The sequence below is a fragment of the Limulus polyphemus genome, unplaced genomic scaffold, assembly GCF_000517525.1.
Source record: "Limulus polyphemus unplaced genomic scaffold, Limulus_polyphemus-2.1.2 Scaffold1182, whole genome shotgun sequence".
NCBI lineage: Eukaryota > Metazoa > Arthropoda > Merostomata > Xiphosura > Limulidae > Limulus > Limulus polyphemus.
In genome coordinates, this window is record NW_013666792.1 from 61,082 (window position 1) to 72,053 (window position 10,972).

Consider the following 10,972-nt stretch of genomic DNA (forward strand, 5'->3'; position numbering starts at 1 on the left):
TATTAAATGGCTACATACGTGTTTTACAACCGTACATACACGCTCGTGTCTAGCTGAAGATATTAAATGGCTACATACGTGTTTTACAACCGTACATACACGCTCGTGTCTAGCTGAATATATTAAATGGTTACATACGTGTTTTACAACCGTACATACACGCTCGTGTCTAGCTGAAGATATTAAATGGCTACATACGTGTTTTACAACCGTACATACACGCTCGTGTTTAGCTGAAGATATTAAATGGCTACATACGTGTTTTACAACCGTACATACCCGCTCGTGTCTGGCTGAAGATATCAAATGGCTACAGTTGTCTGTAGAGAATCAAATACCTTAAACAGGAATCTAGAAATATTATTGGACGATGATAAGATATGGCGAAAATTTTGTATAAAAATTAACAGCCTTTCGCGAAGATTCGGGGTTTTAAATATTTCACTGAAGATAGTTACAATAAGCCTCATGTTAATACTTATAAACAGAAGTGATTTACTACGAACGTAATTAAAACAAGAAGATTACTTCTGCCTGTAATTGAGGATTTCCTTTCGGCTAAAGTCTAGGTTAGTTAAGTAAGTTCTTTGGTATGAAATGGAATATTTTATTTTTTATTCGAATCGTAATCGACCCTACATTTTACCCTGAATTTAAGGTACTCTCATCTATCCTGCTATGTGACGTTCGCTTATGACGAGCTTAGTATATTTATCGTTTTATAGAGCGGCAAGTATGAAAACGTTTGTACCTCGGTGGAATAGCGGTAAGTTTTTGTACTTACTATGCTAAAATCTGGGGTTCGATTCTCCGCTGTGTACAGAGAGTAGATATCCAATTGTGTAAGTTCGCGCCATAAAGAACAACAATGAAGACGTTTTAATGTTTTGTTCTTAACGCGATGTTAACCGTTTCTTTGTAGTTTCAGAGCTTAAGGCCTACGTAATAGACTTACTGAGTCGGACAGCATTACTTTAAATTGTACTCGCTGTTGCCATAAAACTTAACCGATCTAATAAATTATTTTGATATTGATGTTGGTGAGCAAAGCACTTCTTATAATCTAAAGCAGAACTATCAATTATTCTAAATCACTTTGACTTGTTAAGGTGTGGCATTATTTTTTCTCAATTATATACGTTTTGATATTATATGCTAAAGTATATCGAAAATATAATATAAGCGATCACGTTATATTCAAACATAGTACTGCAATATTTTTGAAACTTCATGGGAGTTTGCCTTGTCAGCGAGTGTATTGTCAGTAGTAGTTGTCAAGAGCCTTTACTGTCGGTAGTAGCTGTCAACAATTTTACAGTCGGTAGTAATTGTCAACGAGTTTACTGTCGGTAGTAGCTGTCAACAATTTTACAGTCGATAGTACTTGTCAACGAGTTTACTGTCGGTAGTAGTTGTCAACAATTTTACAGTCGGTAGTACTTGTTAACGCATTTATTGTTGTTGGTACTTGTCAACAAATTTACTCTCGGTAGTACCTGCCAAAGAATTTATTGTCAACAGTACTTCTAAATGATTTTTTTGTCAGTACTACTTGTCAACGAAGTTCTTGTCAACGGGTTTACTGTCAGCGGTATTGTCAGTAGTAATAATCAACGGGTTTAAGTGGTGTTTGTCAACAAGTTTACTGTTTAGTACTTTTCAACGAATTGACTATCACTGGTACTTGCCAACTATTTTACTGTCAGAAGTATTTGTAACGAGTTTACTGTTGATGATACTTGTCAACGAGTTCAATATCGGCGGTACTATAAACAAGTTTAAAATCGGTATTATATGTCAATGGGTTTACTGTTAGTAGTACTTGTTAACGCATTTATTGTTGTTAGTACTTGTCAACAAATTTACTCTCGGTTGTACCTGCCAAAGAATTTATTGTCAACAGTACTTCTAAATGATTTTTTGTCAGTACTACTTGTCAACGAAGTTCTTGTCAGCGGTATTGTCAGTAGTAATAATCAACGAGTTTAAGTGGTGTTTGTCAACAAGTTTACTGTTTAGTACTTTTCAACGAATTGACTATCACCGGTACTTGCCAACTATTTTACTGTCAGAAGTATTTGTAACGAGTTTACTGTTGATGATACTTGTCAACGAGTTCAATATCGGCGGTACTATAAACAAGTTTAAAATCGGTATTATATGTCAATGGGTTTACTGTTAGTAGTACTTGTTAACGTGCTTACTGTTAGTAGTACTTGTCAGTGAGTTTACTGTCGTTGTTGTTTGTTATTAAGCACAAAGTGCGAGCTGTGCCTTACCCACAACGGGTATCAAAACCCAGTTTCTAGCAGTATAAGTCCGCAGACATACCACTGTGCCACTGGGTGGCGAGTTTACTGTCAGTAGTACTGGTCAACAGGTTTAGATGGTATTTGCCAATGAGTTTACAGTAAGTAGTACTGATCAACGGATTTGATGGTGTTTGTCAACGCAGTTACTGTCGGTAATACGTGTCAAAGAATTTACCGTCAGCAGTACAGTCAACGAAATTACTGTCAGTAGTACTTGTCAACGAATTTCCGTCAGCAGTACTTGTCAACGAGTTTACTGTCGACATCACTTGTCAACAAGATTACTATCGTTAATACTTGTCAACGAGTTTTGTGTCGGCGGTACTAGTAAACAAATTTACTGTCGGTAGTTCTTGTCAATGAATTTATTTTCAGTAGTACTGGTCAACAAGTTTATTATCGACGGTACTTGTCAACGAGTTTACTTTTGATGGGATTTGTCAGCAGGTTTACTATCGGCTGTACTTATCAACAAGTTTACTGTCAGCAGTACTTGTCAATGAGTTTACTGTCGGCGATATATGTCAACGAGTTTACTGTCGGAGATATTTGTCAACAAATTTATTGTCGGCGATATATATCAACGAGTTTACTGTCGGAGATATTTGTCAACAAGTTTATTGTCGGCGATATATGTCAACGAGTTTACTGTCGGAGATATTTGTCAACAAGTTTATTGTCGGCGATATATGTCAACGAGTTTACTGTCGGAGATATTTGTCAACAATTTATTGTCGGCGATATATGTCAACGAGTTTACTGTCGGAGATATTTGTCAACAAGTTTACTGTAGGCTGTATTTGAGAGCTACTCACGTAGAATTATACTAATGGTAAATAAAATAGAAACTCACGGATGCTATTTTAGTAATCAGTTGCAAGCATAGAAATCAGTATTGGTGGTTTATTGGATTTTAGAAAAAAAAATTTTTTTACATTTATTATTTATCCATACAGAGCAGGATTAGGGACTTGGAGATGAAGGGACAAATTTTGTAATAGGTGGGTGGGTGGTGGGAAGCCTCAAGAATTGAACTTCATAAATGAGTAAAATACAGTTCAATACTTTCTGAACAATACACAAACACAAACGAAAGGTGGATAATATACAAAATACTATTTATAATTCATAATAAATGTAAAGTAATAACTTATGCTAATTAGCTTATTGCAGTTTTTATAAGTTATATAATAATAAATTATGTTTAATTATTTTAAATTTGTTATCATAAAGTTTAAGTGTAATTGAAAATAACAAAAATAAAAATATATAGAGGCAAACTTGTGTTAATTATTTTCTGCATTTATATATTCACACAATAAATATGGTTATCAAAAATTCACTTGATTAAATTTATATCAGTTTGCATCTTCGAGATTCGAAGTGCGGATCATAGAACAACAAATGGCGTAAGCGATATCCCTCACCTTCAACCAAGGGGTTTCACGTCTGGTAAGGAGGGGGAAGGGGTAATCAGCCAGTGAATCCCTTAGAAAAAATGGGTGTTGTCACCACCTGCTAACTACAGAGAACAGCGATGAAGAAGTGGACGAAGTATGTGATCAATCACTTGGAGGAACATATGGAAGGAGAGGAGGGAAATGCTTATTTAGTAGTGATTGGAAATTTGAACGCAGTTGTGGGAGAATTCAGAGTGAGTCAGAAACTGGACAGTTTTGGGAGCTTAGCTGTAAAAATGAGAAGTTGGGGAAGTTATGTAAGAAAAATATGATGATGTTGACAATTATATAGTTTAGGCATTAAAAGCGGCACAGGTGTACTCGGTAAAAGCCGGGAGATCAACTTGATTAAATTTTGATTTGATAAAAATATCGGGACTCCTGGTGTCGAGACTATGGCTACTCTTGTGGTAATGAAGACAAGATGGCGATTGAAAAGAATCAAAGAACGCAAAAGAGTAAAAAGAGGTAATAAGAGCTGTTGGGGGAACCTGTGGAAAAAAGTTTAGAAAGGGGGTGGAAGAAGAACAATAAATGCAAGAGACTTATGAAATTATCGAAGGGTATTAGTGTAGACTTAAGAAAGTGATGAAAGCAAGTCTAATGAATAATATCAGACAAGTGAAGAAAAAATAATAAGAAAAGAATAGGTGCTAGAAGAGATGAAGAAACACCGGATTGGAAGATGGTCAACACCGAGGCAAATCGCCAAATGTATATAACGTTGCACAAGTTGAGTAGAGAAACTAGATAACTAAACGAGAGGTGCTGGTAAGAATAGTGTAAATAATTCAAATAAATGGAATGTGATGGTGAACCAGATCTTATATATATGAAAAAAGTAAGAAAGATCTCGGGCACTAGGAGACGAAGAATCAACAATAGCACTGTCATCAATAAAGAGGAAAACTCCTGACGGAACCAAGGAATGTAAGAGACAGGTGGAAATATTCATTGAAGAGCTATACGAAAAGGGCAACAAAGTAAAATAGATTGATATAGAAGATGTAAACGATGTTGATGTCGATTATCTTTTTCCTTACAGAAAGATTTGAAGAAAGGATTGGATGAAATGTTACCAGAAATTATAAAGAAGCTCTCGAATAAGAAGGGAAGGGAGAATTTATGAATATCTCGGCGACTTTATGAGATTGATAATGATTCACTTAGAGAAGAAGTCAAATGCAAGGATATGCAAAGATCGCCCAACAATAAGTTTGATTTCACGTGCATCAAAGATCATTCTGAAGATTCTAAGAAGAAGCGTTGAAGCAAAGGATTATATTAGCAACAATCATTTTGGCTTTCTAATAGGTTGTAGAATGTGAAACGCAATTGGAATTAAAGAAGCCTCGAGCACGATAAAGATTTCTATTATGTTTTGCATAAATTGATGAAGAAGATTCATAGAAGGACGGATTCAAAGGAAATGACCTAAGGGTAGAAAAAGAAAGGTGGTCATATACAAACTGAGAAATAAGGGATAGTGTAGGTGAGATTAAGAGCAGAGAGTTGAGGGAGGAGTTGTTGAACCAGTTAGGTTCAACATTCTTCAATTAACTTAGACGCTAAAAAAGGGTTTATGAACGCTCTGAACCATAAAGCATAGGAATCAATAAAACATTAGTAGGACTAAGATTACAAGTGTGTTTATGTTTGGTGGTGGTGAAGCAAGGTGGAGATGTTTGGTGATGGTCTTAAAAAAGGTTTTGCGAAATGTACTTTGGAAGTAATCTCACGCATTCAATGATATTGCTGTTTTTGTGTTGTAATTTAAATTTCTTGTAATTAAAATACTGTAACTTAATTTGGCAATATTCTTCAAATTATTAGAATCAAATTAGACATATAAATACCAAATTTTAGTCGTGCTGTAGATAGTAGGTTTCTTAATCTATAGTCTGAATCCTTCCTAATTTGATTCTATGTTTGATTATTTCTTGATATTGCCTATAAATGTATTTTGCTTACAACTGCAGTTTAGTGAATGTTTCTCGTGTATCTCCTGAAGAGAAGTGTTGTTTTCGCTGAGTTTTTACACTCTCCTATACAAAACCTGTTTAAATAACAATAATTTCAATAAGTTAAATTTATTACTACAGTAAAGTTCTTAAAATAGCACAACAAAGATCTCTTACTTGAAAGACAAAGATTGGCAATGTCTCATTTTTACTCGTCTGATCGAAAATCATTTCCAGTGACTGTGAAGGTACTTAGAGAATATAATAAATTATTCTATTGTATTTTGCAATAAAAAGTAGACACACGGGCAACCGGCACTGCTGATTAGTTTGCCCTTCCCTACTCGAGAGCTATCTGCGCCAGCTGTCGCTAATTTCGAAGTGATAGGCTAGAGGAAAGGCTAGTTAACACCACCCACCGCCAACTCTTAGGTTGCTCTTGACCAACGAATAGTAGGATTGAACTCACATTATAATGCCCCCACGGCTGAAAAGGTCGAACATGTTTAGTGATGGGTTTCGATCCCGCGACCCGCAGATTGCGAACTGAACGCCTTAACCACCAGGTCCCCTCCCCCCTCTATTCAGCAAATAGGGATAGCCATGCCTGAACTTTGCGATCTCTAACCTGGCCCTTTATTCCATTTGTCGCACAAGTTGAAAATACCCAATACTAATATTAATTAACAGCTTGACTTTAAAGTGAGCGAAATTTTGTCATTATTTATTCTTAATGAGAATAATGTATTTTAGTTACACCTATAGAATCATTGTGCGCCCTTCGAATCATTTTCACTCGGCTGAGAAATTATATATCTACATTCAGTAGAAAAAAAGATACATTTATTATATTCAAATCAATAAGTACTTGAAAATGTTCCCTTTCTTTGCTAACTATGAAACATTCATTTCAAAGTGTTTTATATGAATAAAAAAACTATATGCACTTCTTGTCCCATCCGATAGTCAAAATAAACACACATACGTTAATACGATCCAGCTTATTCAACACTAAATACAAAAGGGGGGGGGCACGACTAGATAAAGAAAACAAAAAATATACCCACAATTGCTAAGAGTGGCCCAGTGGTATGTCCGCGGACTTATAATGTTAGAAATCGGGTTTCGATACCTGTGGTGGGCAGAACACAGATAGCCCATTGTGTAGCTTTGTGCTTAACTTGAAACAAACAAACAAATCGTGTCCCCAAGTGAATCAGTGGTAATTTAACTAACGTTCAACGCTAAAATCCGGTGTTTGATTCCCAGTGGTTAGAAAGCGCGCAGATAGCCCGTTGTGTAGCTTTGTGCTAATAAAACAAACATTTATTCGTTTCAGTTGTTCGCCCAAAGCTACACAAGAGCCATCTGCGTTATATTTTCTTAATTGTGAATTGAATTGGTAGACTAATCAAATAGTGGAATTTGACCATCATTCTTGTAACATGCCCACAATTCCAAAGTACGGAATGCGATTAGCGGCAATGGGGTGCAAACCATGGATCATTGGATTCGCAATCGGATTCACGCTAACCATTTCCTTTATCTATTTCCTAATGGTAGTCTTTGGTTTTATTTAATTTTGTAAGCCTTAAAACACCAGCTCAGCATTGAAATAGACTCATAAATTCACCAGTGAAAATAAAATTTCAAAATATACGATTTAAACGTTCGAAAACAACAAGCCAATATTTATGATAGAAATCATGTTAACTGCGGATATTATTATTATTCATATTCCTCTTAATTTTTCCATTGTGAACTCAAAATAAGAAGCATGTGAAAATAGCATTTCAGATCCATCTTTTTGTTTCCTACGAGGCACTACAAAAACTCCTCAGTTAGATTGTATACATAAAAGGTATTTCAGAGAATATTTTGCTTCTCATCATCCAACTCAACTGACGAGTTCTGGTATTAACGAAAGGCCTCTTGGGCAGTGATTTGTGGAAGACCGAAGATATAAATCTGAAATGCTATATTTACTCGCCTCTGATCTTGGATTCGCAATGACCAAATTAAGATGAATGCGGAAAAAATATATAGTCAACGAAATTTTTATCACAAGATTTAGGCCTTTTTTCTTTAAAATTGCAAAATACTTCATTGTTTATTAGCATATTGAGCTTTTAACAATGAATAAAACAATAAAAACAAATTTGCATGATTGGAATTATTTCTTCTAAATTCCTACAAAATGTTTTCTCTTAAATACTAATTTTTTTTATTCTATTATACAATTATGGGCCATTCCATTACTAACTTCTCTGATATTCTTCAAAAATCCACTTGTGCGATTATCCACAAACGTAGGACTTTCTAAAAGCACACACGACCCATTTCCTTGTAACTTGAGGCCTGGAAGATGATAATTACATAGAAGTTTCAAAATAAATTGCAATCAAATGACTACAAATTTCAACCTTATATTCTGGAGTTTTAATTAACACGGAAATTGATATGCTTGATTTAATTTTTTTTTTCGAGAATAAAGGTTAAAGTTGAAAAGAAAATTCTCCGTTTTTACACGCAGTAAGAGAAAGTGTAATTTTTAACGAACTTGACACGTGCCCTTGTGTGCTGACATTTTTGTTTTACATAGTACCTCGTAAATAATGTTTCTTATCTGAATGCTGATACAAAAAAACTGTTCAGAAACAACAGCTACGAACAAACATACGTTATCAGTAAATAAGAGAACCCCCAAAAGTTAATTATTATTGTAATTAGTATTTAAGAAAGGTTAGAACACATAACACCAAAAGTAATTAACCTTAAATTATGAAATTTACTTAATTAAAAGAGCTTTAGCATCGTGAGCTGAGCTCATTCTTTATCAGTTACAACTTTACCTACCGCGGAGACAGAATAGGAACAGAAAAACAAAGCAAAAGCAGGCTAGCAAACCAGTTTGTGGAACAAGAGACCTATCCCTTCCTGATAGCGTGAGTTACGCATTGTTAGCTGATTGATTTTTCTATCATAAGTTCATTCCCGTGAACTTTCCTGGTGTATCTTGGAACGATCTCTAAATTTGTGTTTGCAATGAAAATGTATTATCATTTAGTTATGATTATGTGTTGTTGTTGTTTGTTGAACTTCGCACAAAGCTGTTTGAGGGCTATCCGCGCTAGCCGTCCCTATATTTGAGGTGATTGACTGGAGGAAAGGCAGTTAGTCAACACCACCCACCGCCAACTTGTGGGCTACCCTAACAGATTATGGCAATTTGAATATCTTTCTTACAACGAACCCACGGCGTCAAAGTGCGGAGAGTGATCTTTTATTTATTTTTTCTGTAATGGAGTTTGAACCATGAAACCTCGGATCCACAGACCGGCACACTGACCACTTGGCCATGAAACCTTAGATTCACAGCCCGGCGCACTGACTACTTGGTCATGAAACTTCGGATTCACAGTCCAGCACACTGACCACTTGGCCACTCTCAACCCAAATAAGAGTGTTGAGGATCTTTAATTTAATAAATATGCTTAAAAGGAGGAATATTCACTAAAAAATGCCAATTTGCATTTATTCTAATTGTGTTTTGCGATATTTAGCTGAAGTGTCGTGCTATGTTACATAGTCTGTAAAAAAGAACAACATGTTTTATTCCAGAATTATACTAACTTGAATATCTGCACGCTCCGTTTTCGCTCTGTCTATAACTTCAACATACTTGAAAAACGTTTCTAAATCCTAGCTTTTATTACGGTACTTTTAGAGACGACTGTTTTTGTTTATTCAAAGTAATTTCTATTACATAAGCTATTATCCTTTTTTGTTATTTTATAAATAATCATGTTTATAAGTTCCTGAATGTGTCTCTCTCTTAAGGTTAAATTATTTTCGTACTAGTTATATAGTTCTAAATCATTTCAATGATAGTTATTTTTTCCGAGGGTAAGGCACTACCACTTGCAATTAATTTATGTTGCACTATTGTAAAAAAACAATTGCATGTGGTTTTATTACGAACAAACAAACAAATTTATACTTCTAGGCTTAATAAATAAATTCAATGAATTTGTTTCTTTGTAATTAAGCACAAAGCTACATGATCGGCTATTCTGTGCTCTACCCACCAAGGGTATCGAAACCCGGCCCGCTGTGCCACTTCAATTCAATGAAGGCTCGAAGTAAAAACACCATGTTTTTAAACTTTCCGAAAATAGTAAGTTAAAAGTGAAATTGCACTCCACGTTTAATGCCGTATTTTGTTTACTGTTTCCACACTATATGATTATCTTTTTCTAATAAGCATACAAAGACAGCAACACTACAGTACACTTTGTAAATGAAAGATGTTGCTGTTTTATAAACTATAAGTTAAACAATTATTTCCCATTACAAATAATCTAGGTTAACATCGTAGAACTGTGCGTGTTATTCCGTGATAGAAATTCACATTCTATCGTTACTTGTGTTGTTTAAGTTAAAGTATCATAATTCACTATACCTTGAAAATGTATTTTTATACAAATAATCTTGGTTAACATCGTAGAACTGTGCGTGTTATTCCGTGATAGAAATTCACATTCTATCGTTACTTGTGTTGTTTAAGTAAAGGTATCATAATTCACTATACCTTGAAAATGTATTTTTTATACAAATAATCTTGGTTAACATCGTAGAACTGTGCGTGTTATTCCGTGATAGAAATTCACATTCTATCGTTACTTGTGTTGTTTAAGTTAAAGTATCATAATTCACTATACCCTGAAAATGTATTTTTATACAAATAACTTGGAGAAGTTACTGTTTATCTTATGCCTGAAATATTTGTTTAACTTAAGGCCATTGTACACGAGTATAATTCTTGCAAACAAGCTATATAAGAACGTTTGTCTAAGCAATTTATTCCAGAACGTATTCAGATTACATTGATTCTAACAATGTCTTTGAATGTACTCGATCTTCGTTGTTTCTGATATATAAATAGATTCACTTTTTAATAAACCTTTATCAGATTATCATTTAATGTCTTTTTGTTACCTAGGTGCACATCCTACCATCCACCACTAGGAGATTTCCTTTTCTGAAAACCGACAAGGCAACTAATTTCACGACATTGTTACCTAGGTGCACATCCTACCATCCACCACTAGGAGATTTCCTTTTCTGAAAACCGACAAGGCAACTAATTTCACGACATTTGTTACCTAGGTGCACATCCTACCATTCCACCACTAGGTAGATTTCCTTTCTGAAAACCGACAAGGCAACTAATTTCACG

The 10,972-nt window shown here is 34.8% G+C and overlaps 1 protein-coding gene across 2 annotated transcripts in view; it reads left to right on the forward strand.

Moving 5' to 3' along the window:
- LOC106462493 (twist-related protein-like) overlaps positions 1-10,972 on the forward strand; it is an 18,851-nt gene that overhangs the window by 4,456 nt on the left and 3,423 nt on the right. The window contains exon 2 of one of the 2 annotated variants that reach the window (XR_002611288.1): positions 10,736-10,869. The exons of the other annotated variant lie outside the window; for it this stretch is intronic. The gene's annotated coding sequence lies outside the window, so the exon portion shown is untranslated. Of the gene's footprint in view, positions 1-10,735; positions 10,870-10,972 lie in introns of those variants that run through there. 2 annotated transcript variants of the gene reach the window in all.